The sequence below is a fragment of the Dermacentor andersoni genome, chromosome 3 (assembly GCF_023375885.2).
Source record: "Dermacentor andersoni chromosome 3, qqDerAnde1_hic_scaffold, whole genome shotgun sequence".
Classification (NCBI taxonomy): Eukaryota; Metazoa; Arthropoda; class Arachnida; order Ixodida; family Ixodidae; genus Dermacentor; species Dermacentor andersoni.
Window position 1 is genome coordinate 83,842,931 of NC_092816.1, and position 17,785 is coordinate 83,860,715.

Below are 17,785 nucleotides of genomic sequence, written 5' to 3' on the forward strand. Positions count from 1 at the left end.
TTGTGAATGACACGGAAACGGCTGATTGCGTCACTGATCCTCTGACAAGTTGTGGTGGGTTCCACCGAAGAACGAACGAATATAAAGTTCCCCCTATTTCTGGCCTACGGCCACGTGTGCGCCGGTGCATTCTTCTTCACGTTAGTTATTTTCATCCATCGGGGATCGTTCGTCTCCGTGTATATCTTTGACGGCAGCAGGAAGGTCCTACACTACGTTACCTTATTAGAATACATAAACCGCACTCTTCGAGTCAAGATAGGCGATCGATTTTCGCCGCTTCATTACACCACATATGGCCTACCGCAAGGCTAGGTGTTGTCTCTTTCTAACATAGCCAAGCACCGTCTCCAGTATCATCTAACACTGATATAAAGGTTCCATCATTCAACATACGCAGACGACATCATGGTATAGACTCCGAGAGGGCCACTTGGTGAGCAGCGAGATGTCATCCAACCACCTCTAGATGTAATATAGTGTCACCTTTCACCACACAGGCTCTCTCCTTCCCTGACAAAATTACAGTACTTCTCTGACAGCATATTGTTACGGGGTTAGAAGTAGTCTTAAGTATATTTACAGGATATTTAAAATAGTTGTAGTGGCTGGCAAGATGGCAGACAGCGCGCGAAGTCCAGAGCGTGGTCTTCTTCCGACCAAGCTTAAGACGTCTTCTTCGTCAGTGTGCCACATGACCCCCGGCGGCTGAAGCACCGGCTCGGTGCTGGTTAGGAGGCGGACGAGTGATACGACTTAAGACGCGATACGTGGACCACGTCGGAGCAATGCTGAGCGACGGTTGGCTCAAGAGGCGTGATTTCGTACTTGACGTCAGTTACTTGACGCGAGACACGATAAAGGCCAGAGTAGCGTGAAAGTAACTTCATCGACACGCCAACGCGTCGCGACGGTGACCAAAGGAGAACCAGGGCGCCCGGTGTGTAATGGACGTTACGATGGCGGGCATCGTATAAGCGACGCTGATTGTCCTGCGACTCCACAAGTCAACGGCAGGCAATCACGTGCGCTTCTTGTGCTTTGAGAATGGCTTCACGGACGTACTCAGATGTAAAATTCAGACTAGCTGGCAGAACGATGTCGAAAGGTAGCGTAGCGTCGCGGGGCAAAACGAGAGGAAGAATGGAGAGAAGCCTTCGCTGTCATGGCTATACGAATTATAGGTGAAAATAACGAAGCGTCCCGGCATTGTTCCGCTCCAATATCGCGAAAAGCAGCCAGAGAGAACGGTGACAGGGATGCCGGTCGCAGAAACGTCAGCCGGGTCGACAGGATGGCGCGACAAGCAGTCCGCATCTTGATGTAACCGCCCTGTGTTGTATACAATTGAATAGTTTTATTCTTGAAGGCGCAAAGCCCAGCGCCCAAGCCGTCCTGAAGGATCTTTCAGGGACGAAAGGCAACACAGAGCGTGGTGATCAGTGATGACTGTCTCTGTTTTTAAAGTTATCATCATTAAAACTTGATTCACTAACTCTATCCTGGCTTCGAAATTTTCTTTCTAACAGACAGCAGTTTACTTTCGCTAACAGCTTCTCCTCGCCCCTTTCAGATGTTTCATCCGGTGTACCACAAGGTAGCGTTCTTGGTCCCTTACTCTTTCTGATATACATTAATGACATACCCAATAACTTATCATCATGCATGTGCATTTTCGCTGACGACTGCATTATCTATCGTTCTATTAACACCTCCGATGACCACCTGATCCTCCAAAATAATTTTAACCAAATTATTAATTGGTGTGACACCTGGCTAATGACTTTACATTCATCAAAATGCAAAGTGATGTCCTTCACCCGCAAACGCACTAATTTGGATTAATCCTACTCTATTAAAGATGTCCCATTATCTCGGACGTCATCATTTAAATATCTAGGCGTAAATCATTTACCAAACCTCTCCTGGACTTCTCACATTACCACCATCTGTGCCAGTGTTTCTCGATCACTGGGTTACTGCGACGTAACCTTCGGAACTCACTTCCACTTATCCGCAAGCTGGCATTTCAAACATTTGTTCGCCCTGGACTTGAGTTCGTCGCTCCAGTCTGGTCTACCCACCAAAATTACTGAATTACCATGCTGGAATCAATCCAACATAGAGCCGCACGTTTCATTTCCCGAAATTATGACTACCATTCTAGCGTAACTCAAATAAAGATTCACCTTTCACTTCAGCTGCTAAGTAATCGTCGCAACATAGCCCTTTTGTCATTATTTCATAAGTACGCCCACCACACTAACAAACGTTACCTACACCTAGAAACATCATCGCACATGTCGCACAGATTATACAATCATCATAGCTTCACGCGCATCTATGATAAAACCGAAGCATTTAACTGGTCTGCAATCCCACGTGCCATTCGGCTCTGGAATAACCTTCCCGACAACATAGTTGCGGAAACTGACCGCGAAAAATTCAAGCACTCATTGAACTCGCTTAATCCTCGTTAACCATTACTATCACACTCACTGTTCTGTGTTATTTTTTCTACCTTTTTCTTGCACTGTTATACGTTTGTTACAGACTTACATAGTTCCTTTTTATTGTACTCATATGCAGCTTTATGTAGCTAATGTTTCTCTGACTCTTAGGCTGTGCACTTGGCTGCTGTTTTCTTTTATTATTGTTGTTACTAGACTGTATGTACTTGATTGTATGCCCCCCTTACCCAATCCCCATGTAGGGGCCTTGTAAGGTATTTTACAAATAAATAAATAAATAAATTGCCGGCCGTACAAATAAGGGCGGAATTCGCCCACGGCCCAAACGAGAGCCAGACACTCGCGTTCGGGGATAGGATACTAGCGTTTAGTAGAGGAAAGAAGGCGGCTGGCTTAGGCAGTAACACGTTCTCGCCCTTGTTGTTTCTGTACCAAGATAGCTCCAAAATCGTGGCCACTGGCATCGGTATGGGTTTTTTGGGGGGCTGATGCATCAAAGTCAGCGAGAATGGGCGGGGAGGTAAGCAGCCCAATCAGCTAGGTGATAGCACCAGCTTGCTCAGGGCCCCAAATGAAGGCAGCGTCTATCTTGAGGAGCTGATTAAGAGGGCGCCCAACGTCCGCAAAGTTTCGGACAAGCCGACGGAAGTAGGAGCAAAGGCCCAAGAAGCTGCAAACATCCTTGGTACATGTTCTCACGGGAAGTCCTTCACTGCCAGTATTTTGTCGTGATCAGGGCGTACACCAGAAGAATCCCGCGCACAAAAATTTCCCGACGACTGAAGTGGCAATTAGACAAATTTATTTGTAGCTCCACCTGGCGGAAAAGAGATAGGATCATCGATAGGCATTCGAGGTGCGTCGCAAAAGTCGGAGAAAAAACGATCACGTCATCCAGGTAACAGAGGAAGATGGACCACTTGAAACCGTGTAGGAGGGCGTCCATCATTCGTTCAAATGTTGTCGGGGCAATACATATACCGAACGGCATCACTTTGAACTGATAAAGACCACTGAGAGTAATAAAGGCCGTCTTCTCGCGGTCCATATCATCGACGGCAATTTGCCAGTAGCCGGAGCGAAGGTCGGTGGACGGAAAACATTGTGTTCCATGTAGGCAATCCAGGGCATCGTCAATGCGCGGTAGCGGATAGACGTCCCTCCTTGTTACCTTGTGGAGGTGTCGATAATCCACGCAAAACGGCCAACTGTTGTCCTTTTTTTTAACTAGTGCAACAGGGGATGCCCATGGGCTGCAAGAAGGTTCAATGATGTTATGAGAAAGCATCTTGTCAACTTCATGTTGGATGATGTGTCGCTCAGTAGGCGTGACGCGGTAGGGTCGCCGATGGATCGAGCTCGCATCACCCGTGTTTATTCGGTGTTGGACGACAGATCTTTGTCCTATAGCGCACTCTCCAAGGTCGAATATGTCCCAGTACGAGGCAAGGAGGCAATGTAGTTTTTGAGCACGCGGGGGCGGAAGGTCGAGAGCAACCATTTTCGTTAGGTCTTTCAAGTCCGAAGGAACAGGAAGCGAAGCAAGAGTTCAACACGAGGAGCTGTCACAACTTAAAGCCGAAATGTGGCAGTTTATTTCCGCCAGGGATATACCGCGCGGAAGCACTTGTGTACAAAGTCCAAAGCTCACAAGTGGCAGGCAGGACGTGTTGTCTGAAATAGTAATGACGGTGTCAGGAAAAGCGACGTTATGCGAGAGCAGGACATCCGGATTAGGGAATACAATGTAGTGCCCGTCTGGTACAGGTGGAACGGGTGAAACACCTATGTAGGTAACGGCACGGTAAGGGAGGCGAATATGCTCTGCGGAACATAGCCGTGTCGGAGCACTATCGGGAGAGTCGATAGCAACAGGAAGAGCGAGTTGCACAACACCAGCAGAACAGTCTGTCAAAGCGCAGTTTGTGGACAGAAAGTCAAGTCCCTGGATTAGGTCACGAAGGCCAGTGCTCTAGGACATAAAATAAAAACAAGTATGATATCCGGTGACACTCACGTAAGCCATGCACATGCCAATGACGGCTGGTGTTCCACCATCGGTGACTCGTACTACAGGCGACGGGGCAGGAGTGAAAATTTTCTTGAGACGATTCAGAAGCTTAGCATTCATCACAGATGCGTACGCGCCAGTGTCAATCAGAGCTGTAACAGATGCACCATCCACGCTCACTTTGATATGATCCCGATGTGTGGGCAAGGTCAGAACAGGATTTTTGCGTCAGGTCGGTTTGGCAGCATCACAACCAGGTGCTGCACCCGTTAGTTTTCCGGAAGGGTGCGCCGGAAGGAGCTAGAGGACGGTGATCGACGACATGGAGGCGATCGGGAGAAGCGGCGACGGAGCAAAGAAGAGCGGCTAGAGCGGGTAGGCAGAGAGGTGCCGCCAGAATTTAGTAGCTGCGTTTGCAGAGGGAAGCGAGGAGCAGCATGGGGGCGGTGGGATGCGAGGTAGGGCCAGGGTGTTAATTCCACAAAGAGCGGCACTGATGTGAAATATGGCCGATACGGTCCGAAGTGAAGCATACAGGCCAGTCGTCTTGAGTGCGCCATTCGTCCTGGTGGCGATACCGCGTAGGAACATTCAGGCTGCGGTTACGTATGACAGTACTGGACGGAGAGTAGTCAGGCCGATTAATTGAGCCGACCTTGATCAAGCCAACGTCGGCCTATTCCTGGCGCACGACGAACTCGATCAATGAGACGGTGGCCTGGCAATTATCGGAGCCATAGGTTGGGGTCGTTACAGGAGATGCGGCTTCTATTTCACGACGGATGACACGTACTAAGTCAGAGCGGTTGCGCGTGGGCGGACTGCGGATGTCTTCGCAGGTAGACGTAGCAGCCGTGTTAGGAAGTCGGGGAAATGACTTGGTAATGCGGCGACTCTTGACTTCAAACCGCCGGCATTTGATAATACCAGCTTGCACAGTGGAAGAATTCTTGAGCACAAGGAGGTTGAAGGCATCATCTGCTATGCCCTTAATGACATGTGCGAATTTATCAGGTTCGGACATCTTCGGATCCACTCTGCGGCACAGAGCGAGCACGTCCTGAATGTACTAGAGGTAGGATCCAGTCACGTTGTGACGTGTTCGACGGCTAGACGCCAAGGGCGGCAGGACGACCGGCCCAAGGAACAGATGACCAACGCAGCGCCAGGAAGACAATGATGTTTATTCTTTCAGGGACGCGTTTTTTGAGCGCTAAGCAGCCAATCAGGGGGTGGCAAAAATAAAGAAACGATATCGCGGCAAGCGGAGCAATCGTTTCTGCAGATTCCAACGTAGAATTTGACCAGCACCGCAAATGTTACAGCTCGGCCAAAGCTACTCGTTTCGGAAGGCGTTCAAGAGGATGACGCTTCTTGAACAACTGGAGGCGGGAACAGGTAGGCAACGATAGCACCAAGATTGTCCAAGCACAGCACTGAAGCGTTTTGCAAGATCACATTGTCCTTGTGCTTGGAAAAGACGTTGAGGTGCATGGTGGCACAGGCGGGCAAGTTGGGCAAGACATCGCAGAAAGAGTGGAGAAGGCACTGAGCGTTTTCAGGCTTGAAGAACAGGCTCGTGGAGAGGGGCTGGCACGCCCAGGAGAAGGTGACGCTCATAATTAGCACTGCTCGTCGAGTGCCGAAAGGCTGCCGAGCACGTAGCGACAGGGAGCCGGCCGCAGACCTCTGGCGCAGGGCTCATCCCGTCAGCCGGCACGACAGGATATGAAGTGGCATTTTGAAAGGGCGGAAGAAACGCAGTATCTAGGTCAGAAGCAACCTTTCGCCCAAGTTTAGGAAAGCCCGGCAGTTGAATTCACTGGGAGCAGAACACGTGAAAACTGAACACGAGAATGAAAAGCACTTGCATTGACTGGCATGCACATGACCAAAAAGGAAAAAAAAAGAAAAAACTAGGAAATGCGGCTAAGGCAGTCAGCATTTGCATGGTGTTTGCCTTTCTTGTGCCGCACTAGGAAGTCAACCGGTTGAAGTGCTAGACTCCACCTCATCAGGCGACCATTTTTGTTTGACATTTCGTTCAACCACACTAAGGGGGATGGATTGGTTTCAGAAACAAAGGAAGAACCTTTCAGATAGCACGATAGCTTTTCGAGAGCCCACACCAAGCAAGCGCCTACTTTTTCTGATGTGCTGTATGCTTCCTCGCGTGACGTTAGCTGTCGACTGGCGTAAACAACAGGGTGCTCTTGCCTTTTTCGTTCACCTGACTTAAAACAACGCCCATTCCGTGGTCACTGGCGTCACATTGAACTAAGAAAAGGACAGAGTAATATGGTGCTGCGGGAACCGGTTCGCTGACAAGAATCTTTTTAATCGCAGCAAATGCCTACTTACGCGCCGTATTCCAACGCACAATAGTAGGCTCAGTGTTGCGCAGAGCATTTGTAAGAGGACTAGCGATATGTGCGAAGTTTGGAATGTAGCTTCTATAATAGTCAGCTAAACCCAAACAGGAACTCAAGTTAGCCTGATTTTGGCAAAGTAAAGCTAGTGATTGCCTCAACTTTTAGTTCGGAGGGGCTTCGCTTCCCTTGGCCAACAACGTGCTCAAGTAGTGGACTTCAGTGCTTGCAAAACAGCATTTGCTCAGTTTGAGAGTCAAGCCTGCTTGACGGACTTGAAGGAATACCTGCTGCAGATGTTCCATATGCTGTCTCCAAATGCTCGAGAAAACAGCGATGTCATCGAGGTAGGGCACAGCGAAAGACTCGGTGCCTGTGAGCACTTGATTCATTAGTCTTGAAAATACGAACGGTGCATTCTTAAGCCCAAAAGTGAGCACGAGAGGGCGGTATGTGCCTGTCGAAGTCAGAAAGAGGCGAGCTTACTGGCGTTCTCCGTGAGTGGCACTTGCCAGAAGCCGTGTGTCATGTCTAACGTAGAAATGTACTATGCCGCGGAAACTTTCTCAATCAAGGCCTCAACATTAGGAATGGGAAACGTCTTCGTTTTTGTTATCGCATTCTGCTTACGATAGTCAATGCAACGTCTGGGTTCCTTGCTAGGATTTTCTACGATAAACATCGGGGACACGTATTCGCTTTCCCCTGGCACAAGTAGACCAGTGTCAACATGCTCTGAACGGAATCGCTCAACAGTTTCTCATGACGGGGCGGAAATGTGTGCATCCTTGTACGGAAGGGTTGGTCAGATGTCAACTCAAAGTCGTGTTCCACAAGGTTTGTCTTACCGGCATAGGGACTGAACAAATAGTTGAAGTTGTGTACAAGTACTTTAACTCCTTTTTTTGCTTGATTGTTAAAGAAGCTTGTTTAGCGACAGATTCCAGTATTTCTTCTTTTGACGGGGTAGAGCAAGGGGTGTGTACTTCAGGGACTGGAACATTTATTTCCTCTTCTTCGTTTAGGACGATCCTCAGCGTCTTCATGCGTTCGATAAATGGCTTCATTAGATTGCAGTGGTAGATTGTCACGTCGTTGCATTAACCGGGCGTCGCTACCAGGTAATTGGTGTCGGAAAGCTTTTGCTTAAGCGTGACCAGGCCATCGCATGCTGGGTCCAGTTTGTTTGCCTTCGACGACTTCCAAATAAGCACTTTGTCGCCTTCCTTGAAGGCTCGAGTGCATGCAGATCTGTCGTAGTACATCATTGCGCGTTGCTGCGTTTCTGCCATGCTGATCTGCGCTAATTATTTCGATGCCCGAACGCGTTTCAACAAGGTCAGTACGAACTCGACAACGGAATCGTCTAGAAATTTGTCTTCCCACTTTTCTTTTAGCAACGTGAGCGGGGAGTGAAGCACTGGACCATACACAAGTTCCCCTGGAGTGAATCCAGTTGCTTCGTGAGTGACGGAGCGCAGAGCAAAGAGCATTGCGGGAACAGCTGCATCCCAGTCGGTGGCCTTCTCGAAACAGAGCACACGCAGAATGCGCTTCGGTACTGAGTGAAGTTTTTCGAATTGCTTCGCGTGTGGTAGACAGAGCTGTGATGAATGGATATGCTACATTTCTGCAAGAATGTTGTGGTAAGCGCGCTTGTAAACACAGAACCTTGGTCGCAATAGATTTCACTGGGAAATCGGATTCTGCCAAAGACGCCGAGTAGCGCGTTTACAACAGCTGTGGGGCTTAATTTCGGTAACACCACTGCTTCCGGGAACATAGTGGCAGGGCAAATGAGTTTTAGCAAGTATTTGTTGCCCGCCACTGTTACTGGTAATGGGCCAACAATGTCGACTACCAATCTGCGAAAAGGTTCGCCAATTAAAGGCACTCGGACCAAAGATGCCTTGAGTTTTTCGTTTGGCCGTCCGGACCTTTGGCAAACATTCCAAGAACGTACCCATTCCTCAGATTCCTTGAAGCGCATCGGCCACTAGTAGTAGTTCAAGAATCTGCTCTTAGTTTTGTTTATTCCTAAATGGCCAGCCCAGCTATTGCTATGAACCAGACCGAGGAATGCAGCACGATACTTTTGGGGAAGTACCAGCTGTTCGAAAGAACGGCCTTGTGTTTGAATGTTCTGTACAAGAGGCCGTCTTTTACAGTGAACGATACTGGTCTCGCGTTTGACTTGTGCTGAATCCATAGGCGCATTTGCTCCGAAATAGAGGCATAGAATTGCTCTAGCGCAATCGCTTCAATTAGACGTTGCTTGTTCTCGTATGCGTTGGCACCTTTAAGTCATTCTTCCAACAAGCTCATGGATTTATAGGCGAATTCCGAGAGTGACTCACCTTGACTGCGCCTAGTGTTACGAAACTTCATCCTTAAGGCTTCTCTAGACAAGCTGTACCTTCGCCTCAGCTGAAGCTTTACTTTATTGAAGTCACGCGCATCTTCATCTCGCATTCTCGCAATTACGTCCGCTGCTTCGCTTGGAAACAATTTCAAGAGACGTTGCGACCAGGTCTCTTCTGCAAGTGCTGCTCTAGTACCCGTCCTCTCAAAGTTGACGAGGTACAAAGTGATGTCGCTACCAGCCCTGAACGGTTGCATGTATCCGCGCATGTCGAAACTGTCAGTTCGTTCAAGGCTACGCAGCTGCATCTCTTCTAGTTTCAGTTCTCTCTCTCGTTCTTTTAGCTGTTGGGGAATTGTCTTCCAACATTCCTCGACTTCGTCGTCGTTCACTCCGAATTTGGATATTCCTTCAATAATTGCATGTTTGCGCATCGACTTCTGTACAGGGATGCCTAACTCCTCTGCTAGCAACACTAGGTTGAGTTTCGTTAACGATGTGATTTCATGACTGCTGATAACAAGTGCCACTATTACACGTGCTAATATTTAGCAAGGTCAAAGTGCCTCGACTACTAAGTAAATGTCGCTAATGCTCCTAAGGAACTCAAGTAAGCAGTGCTCTAACCAAACCGGACACCAAATCAGCCAACCAGGGGGCGGCAAAAATAAAGAAAAGATATCGCGGCAAGCGAGGCAATGTTATCTGGAGATTCCAACGTATTATGCGACCAGCACCGCGAATGCTACAACGTCTGGACATGCGAAGCGAGGTCTTCTTGGGCGGTGAACTGACGTCCAACTGGCTTGCCAAACAAATTCTTGAGCTCCTGTTTACAAATGTCCCAGCTAGTAAGTTCTTCCTCGTGGGTTTGAAGCGAGACGCGTGCCATGCCCGCGAGGTAAAATATCAAATTATCGAGCACGATGGTCTGATCCCAGTGGTTGCTGGCGCTCACCCGCTCGTATATTTGAAGCCAGTCGTTGGTGCCAGAAAAGGTTCCTGGATCGCGGGGTTCTGCTAGAAGGACGGTGGGCATGGGTGCCGACGTGTCCGAAGCATCCTCGCCTTGAGTTGGCATTGTAAATGCAGCCAAGGAGCGCCCGCTGTGTAAATTCGTCTTGATAATGATCCCGCAACCTCTACCAAAATTGTTACGGGGTTGAAGTAGTCAGAAGTATATTTACACGATATTTACAATAATTATAGCAGCTGGCAAGATGGTAGACAGCGCGCGAAGTCCAGAGCGTGGTCTTCTTCCAATTAAACTTAAAAAGTCTTCTTCGTCAGCGTGCCATAATATTGTGCTTGGTACAAGAAAGATGAGGAAAGATGCAGCAGCCATAATGAATGTGCAGGAAATGCAAGGAAGCCCGATCAGAAAAGTACGCAACCTCTGAATCTGAGGAGTCACTATGTCGGACAGAAGTAACCACACTGCATCGCTTCAAGACACAGTGAGCCGCCACCGAGCAACACAAGGGCTCCTCCAAAGACTCACCTCTCGTAAATGGGGCGTCAGAGAAGACACCCTCATTATGATGAAAAATTATACATAAAAAATTATGTGCGGCTTCGTTTACACAAGAACCACGGTAACGATGTGTCGTCACCTGGCAGAAGCTCATCGTCAACATATACGTATGGCGTATGGTTTGCCGAAGCATATTCCAAACCACGTGCTTAGCTAGGAGGCACAAATTAACACGCTTGAAGAACTGGGTGAGGAGCATCAGGACGCGTCCAGCTTCTGCGGCTAGCCGCTACGTCTTTAGAACGAAGATTACTCGCCCAGGTTGATCGGAATCCACAAGCTTCTTTTCTTCCAACACCTTCGGTGCCATGGCTGCCCGTGATGGCGGTCATTGTTCACTCTCTTCCAGCCAACGTGAGAGGAAATGAACAAAATTGGAGGCCTTACCATCACCGCAGAGCCATTCTTAGCGATAATACGTTCACTGCATTCATACGTATGCTGCCGTTTCACAGAGCAGCGTCAGCACTGCCTGGACGAACAGCAACGGTTGCAACACGGAAATGTGGCAAGGACTACTCATAGCAAACTGTTAAGTTCGACTGGTGCAGAGCTACAAGTGATTCTGGAGGTTGTCCAAGTGGCCAGAAATTGGTCCCTGGAGCATCGCAGCCCTCTACACATATACAAAGATGCGAAAGACGCCACAGGTGCAGTAGGCAAGATTGACGCACACCCACTGGCAACCGCCAACTAGGAAAAAGCAGTAGTTCTGCGGCACAAGGGAACTTAGCTGCGCATTCATTCGACACCGAGTCGTAAGGGCGCAGGACGTAATGAGCGAGCGGACGCGCTAACGCGGGGAGCACATTTATCCACCCCCCAGTATCCTTGCCCCGTTTCCGCTGCAGCCCGATCCGCACAAGATGTAGACGCTCTCGATGCTCACCTGTAACTCCGACAGCATAGGAAGCTTGCTCTACGAGCACTTCTCCCCGAACGTCATGACGTCCACGCCGGGTGTGCACCCACGCCGGGAGCGCGTGGCACTCCGCTGTCTGCCTACCGGCATGGCAGTCAAGCCTGCATTCAAAGCCCAATACTGTGACAAGTTGCTTGATCCAACCTGTGGAACTTGTGACACGGGTGAGCAAGCCACAGCACACCATCTGCTATGGCTATGGCCTGGCCTATCCTCACTGCTAAGAATCTGCCTTGCTGGGCTACAATACTCAGTCGTTACACAAAACGACTGGATTCTTCCAAAAGGGACACCTGCACACCGCAAAGCAATATTGACCCTTTTCACGAAACAGCCTGCTATTGCGAAATGAGATGGCGCTTTCGGTGGTGCGCTGCACGTTGCCTCAGCGAAAGCGCACGAGTACAAAACCATTACCTCTTCTGTCCTGCTTCTGTGTGATCAGTTGCGCTCTGTTCCCTTAATGCCGAAAATTATGGAGGAGTGGAGGGAAGACGTGTGCAGTAGTTGGCTGCAACAGTTGTGACTGGCACATTAAGGAATGGAATGAATCTGTGTGTCCAAGTTCCCAAACCATTGCTACATAAGGCCTGCCCTCGTTTCCGGGTCTTCGCTATGCACGGCTTCCCTCGGGCACAAGCAGAATTCACTCACCCACCAGCGCTGTCGCGCTAACCTCCAAGGAAATTACTTCAACCCCGGAACATCTGCACGAGTGAGTACCACTCGTTATACGGTGACAAAGAAATAGCAGCGCTTCTTAGCATAAGTAAGTTTCTCGAACATTATCTACACACATACACCCGACCTCACACGCAAGCTTACACCCCCTCTATCGCCAATGTATCAATAATAAGTCAACGGGCGCACATTTGAATCAATGCGTCGAAGCATGGATGACGGCGACGACACCGACAGCCCACTAATGTTTGAAGCTGAACGTCTCGTAACGGTCTGCACAGTGAGTGACTAGCGATAATACGTATTTACTGCAAGCTATTACAACCTTATTTCGTTCATTCTAGCAAGAACAAACCTGTCGCAACTGCGCACACCGGCAAGCGATCAGGCAGGAGATAAACAATAAGACGGTAACAACCCGGGGAACTTTACTGAGTCAGAAACCTAAGAAGGCGCTGCTTAAAAGTATTTGCTAAATAAATTACGAAGAGCTAAACACACTACTAACCTTCCACATATTAAGCGAATCAGTTTTAAAGCTTGGGATGCATTTTTAGCGCCGCTTTTCTTACGAGTACTGTATAGGCTGCTCGCGCCGTTTAGACAAAGCGTAATGAGCTCCGAAATAGCATACATGTTTGTTGAAGCTATAGCCAAAGCTTTTATTGCCGTCCACTTAGTCACCGCCTACGATATCCGCCGAAACAGAGGTTTGCAGAGCCGCAACGGTGGCATGTATATTCATTGTATATACAGAGGCAACGAAACATGGCAGGGAGAAGAGTCAATACAATAGCTTGCTGATCTAAGTATTAAGGAGTGAAACATTTCACCTAATCTAGGTACATCACGAGAAAACCACTATGGTTGCCTTTTAATATATGTACTTTTTCTTCAAATAATCAACATCTCTCTCTCTCTCTCTCTTTCTCTCTCTCTTATTAGAATACATCAGTCATGAGATATTGAGCGTTCGCGCACTACTTCAAATATGCTTAAAAGAGCTAACAAGTGCTACTGTGATTTAGTACAAGGAAATAACAGAAAATCTAATATCACTTGCCCTTAGCGGTAAAACTACCCTGATAGAAAAACTAGTAGCTTTCAATGGGTATTTAATAATACGAGAGAAATTTGACGACTTTCTTGTAGTATGCAATATGTGTCACTGTAAGCTGCAGGATGTCTATTTAATATTTTAAAAGGAGCCAATGATCTTTACATTGTGCATTATCCATGGTGCGCACGCTAATTCCGATAATGCTGCCAGGGAGTGCATCATCGGTGTGTAAAGCGTACTTTAGTTTCTTTTCAGCCTTTGAAGATGAAGTACACGAGATAGTGGTTTCACTTGCTGCTGGCAAAGGGCACTTCTTTGTACGATGCATATTTTGCATGCTCTTTTGGAACATCTATACTCAAAATATATTGTTGTTGTTAGCATTCTCTCTAAAATTCACGCACGCTTTCGGCATATCATCCATATATAACCTCTTTAACGCCATCTTGGTCCACTGGGTACGGGCCGGAATAGGCAAATTCCATATGCACAACTTGGGCTATTGGTCATGTGCAACTGAGCATGTTCCACTGGATACGTTCTCGAACAGGCTATTTGGGCCGCTGGACATATGCAACTGGGCATATGCCGCTGGGTATTTGTCGTACCGGACAACTTGGTGTCCGGTACTGGGTACTGGGCGCGTGAAACTTTGCATGTGACACAAAGTATGAACACATCTTTGGCAATGCAGCCCTCCAGAATTGATATGTGCCCCTACGTAGGTGCCTGGATAGACAAGCAGAACAAAAGGCAAGAAGTGATCAAGTCGGCAGCAGAAACTGGAAGATGTCAGCTAGAGGAACGAAAAAGTCGGCATCAAAATCGCGCGAGTGGGGAGAAAACAGGGAAGTGAACACAGTGTGAACAGATTGTGCATCGAGCATACGCTCTTAGACTACATCGCTTCTGTGCCAATCGCAATAACGTCGACATTCATCGCCAGATGGGTTTTTATTATTAGATGGTGAAATGCTTAGGATTTATCTGGAATGAGTAAGTAGATCGCCTCATAGGAGTTGCCATCAATAGCGCCATCTCTCACTTTATTCAATTTTTAAGAGGCATATTTGACGCCTAGAATTTATCCTTTGAGTTCCACACACTTTCAATTTTTGATGGTAGCTCTTTTTGGTTCATTCCTTAAAATGTATTGCAACCGCGTGCACTTTTCACTACTCGACAAAACACTTGTGTTGTCGTTGTCTGAACTGAGCACGTACGTCTAAATTGTTTTTGTTGCATCTACGACAATAATACATGATATGGACCGGTAAACACAGGATGTAAGTTCTGGCCCACTTAATGTAATCCTCTCCTTCCACAAAGTAAACCCGCCATGGTTGCTCAGTGGCTATGCTGTTGGGCTGCTGAGCACGAGGTCGCGCGATCGAATCCCGGCCACGGCGGCCGCATTGAGAAGGCGCTAAAGGCTAAAACACCCGTGTACTTAGGTTTAGGTGCACGTTAAAGAACCCCAGGAGGTCAAAATTTGCGTAGTCCTTCACTACGGCGTGCCTCCTAACCAGAAAGTGGTTTTGGCGCGTAAAACTCCATAATTTATTTTTTCTAACTTGTTCCTATGTTTTACACAAGGCTCATGTGACCTCTCGCGCTTATATATATGATAATGTTTGTTCCTTTATGATGGCCTGATGATTTACTCTTGATAAAAAATGCAGCAGTCGTTCACTCTTTCGGTTATACTCCATTTGCTGTTTTATATAGAAAAATTAACAGCACTTATGTACGAAGATATCGCATCTACAGTCTCCACAGTGTACGTTGTGCACATACTCTTCATGACTTCATGACTTCACATAATTTGAGCCAAGAATTTAAAAACAAAAGGCGCGTCGGAAGTCAATTTAACGGAACGCATGCTATTCGAAATAAGCTACAGTAACTCACACAATTTTTTTTTCCCATAACTCGCTAATTAATTAAGTTTATATGCGTTTGCGCAATGATATTGTGCTGCTCTCAAGTGTGCGTTCGGTGAACAAGTTCGGCTGCATCATGACTGGCGACGAGGAAAGGGCAGGGCGTTCTTTATCTCATTGGCAGCGCTCGGCCAGTAGCATGCATTTTCGCCGTCATCCGACAAGAGCCGACCTTGTTCAATGGACGCGCGCTTGAGAGAAGCACGATACCACTGCCCAGACGTTCCGTCACGTGGCTTGTTCTATACACTACGTGAGACGTATTTTAAAGGAAACAACTCGGTCGCTGGTTTCTTAAGGTGCTCTACAAACTCAGATATCTTACTTGGGGTCCTCAACCAATAATTAAAGAGCAGGCTAAGTAAACTTCACTAATTAGTGAGTTATGGCGAAAACAAAAAATTGTCTCAGTTACTATAGGCTATTGCAAATAGTATGCGTTCGGTTCAATTCGCTTCCGACGCGCCTTTCATTTTTAAATTCTTGGCTCAAGTTATGTGGGACACCCTATATATCAAAACTGTGTGCAGTTCTATGTTTATTTTTGATGTTTATGTTGTTTTAGTTCCCATAGGTTACTTCTCAAATAACGTGCTTTGCATAGAAGAGTGACTAATTTTAAGAACTTGGTTCGCATGAGACTCACCCTCCATATGTTTTATACTTTTCTCTAGAGCAGACTTCAGGTGCTGAAATCAACTACGCAACGTTGCTTAAATTTGGCCAACGGTATTCGCGTATTTTAACCCTTTGGCAGGGGCAGGCTTCACAATTAAAACGTTCGTTGCCTATGCTGAAGGACTGTTTACAGGCCCTAAGAGGAGCTAAAGTAAGCGCCAATGAGAACGTGTAGGTTTTTTTTCTTGGCATAGCATGACTCAACCAGAAAGAAATTGCTTTTTCTCCGTGGTGTTTATTTCCGCTGCTGGAAATTCAGTGTGCTCTCCAGGCATTCTCTTTTGTTGGCCGTAAGTAATTTCTCTTTTTTTTTTCATATCTTGCTTTTTTTCTGCAGTGTATAATTCACCAGGATAACAGCCGTACTGAGTGTCCTAAGGGATGCCGATGCACCATCCAAAGCTCCGAAAGATCTACCGGACCAGGATATTGCTGGAGGTTATGATTTCATCGGAAATACTGTTACTATGGTCCTCGGGAGTTGAAGAAAAAATTAAAGTGCTCTTCTCTGCGCAATAAATATACAAGCGACCAGTTTTTCATTACCGAGCATGATACTCGCATTTCTTACCTATACAGCGTTTCAGTAAATGAAATATAAATTCCCACAATATATAAGAAAGACCCTCGGGATGGGATTTATCTCAGAAGAATACGTTTTAAAATGATACAAAAAGCAACTAAACAAGTAAGTATTCAAATTAAACTAATTAGCTTTATAATGGAAACCTTTCACTCGATCCCAACTAACGCAAGCAAAGCCCGATGCCCTAGGAATTCATAACAGTTTGTAGAAATAGTATATTTTGATTTTGCTAATTCCTGCAGCCTAATGAATTCCTGTCAGTTTCACACAAAAACATCGAAACTAAATTGCTGATGAGCCCAACTGACACACCATCTGCAGGCGCCGTTGAGTGACATTTACACTTTGCCATGAAGCGATCGAAATCGCAGCTTGATAAGGACGCCTACTCCCTGCTCACCCGACGGTGGAGCATAAATGACCACGTCACCGGTCGGCGGCTATTTAAGGACGTGTCACGTGCACACTTCGGCAGTTCAGTTTCGGCTCTATCTGCTAAACTGGCCGGAATTTATCAAGCTGCAGAAATTAGCCACGTCGGCTTTTTGCATGCCTGAAAACAGATATGAACACCTTGGTGACGGATTCAAACTATTGCATTAAATAATTTTAGTTCACTCGTTTCATTTCATCAGCGTGAATATTTATGTAATTACTGCTTCAAGTCATTTGAATATTTACGCCTCTGTAGTAAAAGCAATCCCCCAAAAATTGCCTAATTTTCGCATTTTCCTAGCTGTCAAGGAACATTGAAAGGGTTTTACAGCGAAGCTGTTAGCCTCTAGTTCATCAGGGTTTTTCGCGCCGCGTACGCAGAGAAAAAAAAAACCTTCAGTGACTAAAAATGACAACCGTTCCACTCTGTGAAGATGGAATGGCAGCGAAAGCTGACGACAGTCAAAGCTCTCAAACGAAAAGCAAAGCGTTTTCGCTACCATTCCTTCACAGCGTGGAATAGTTGTCATTTGTTCGTTCACCATCGATAGAACGTTCTTCGTCAGTGGTTGTTTCGCGCCGACGTCGTTTATATTCTCGTTGCTGTTCCCTCCGGCGCACCTCATACGCATGTAGTCTTCGGGTGGGCGAACTGTACGCATCCGCCCCAACAATAACGCAGCAGCTTTTAGCGCCGATACCTCTCATGCTTATATACTGCGACGACCTTGAC

The 17,785-nt window shown here is 47.1% G+C and overlaps 1 long non-coding RNA gene across 1 annotated transcript in view; it reads left to right on the top strand.

Annotated features, from left to right (window-relative positions):
* Positions 1-16,581, top strand: part of LOC140216739 (uncharacterized) — a 42,060-nt gene extending 25,479 nt beyond the window's left edge. The window contains exon 3 of the long non-coding RNA XR_011893408.1: positions 16,369-16,581. This is a non-coding gene — a long non-coding RNA (uncharacterized lncRNA). The remainder of the gene's footprint in view (positions 1-16,368) is intronic.
* The last annotated feature ends 1,204 nt before the right edge of the window (positions 16,582-17,785 follow it).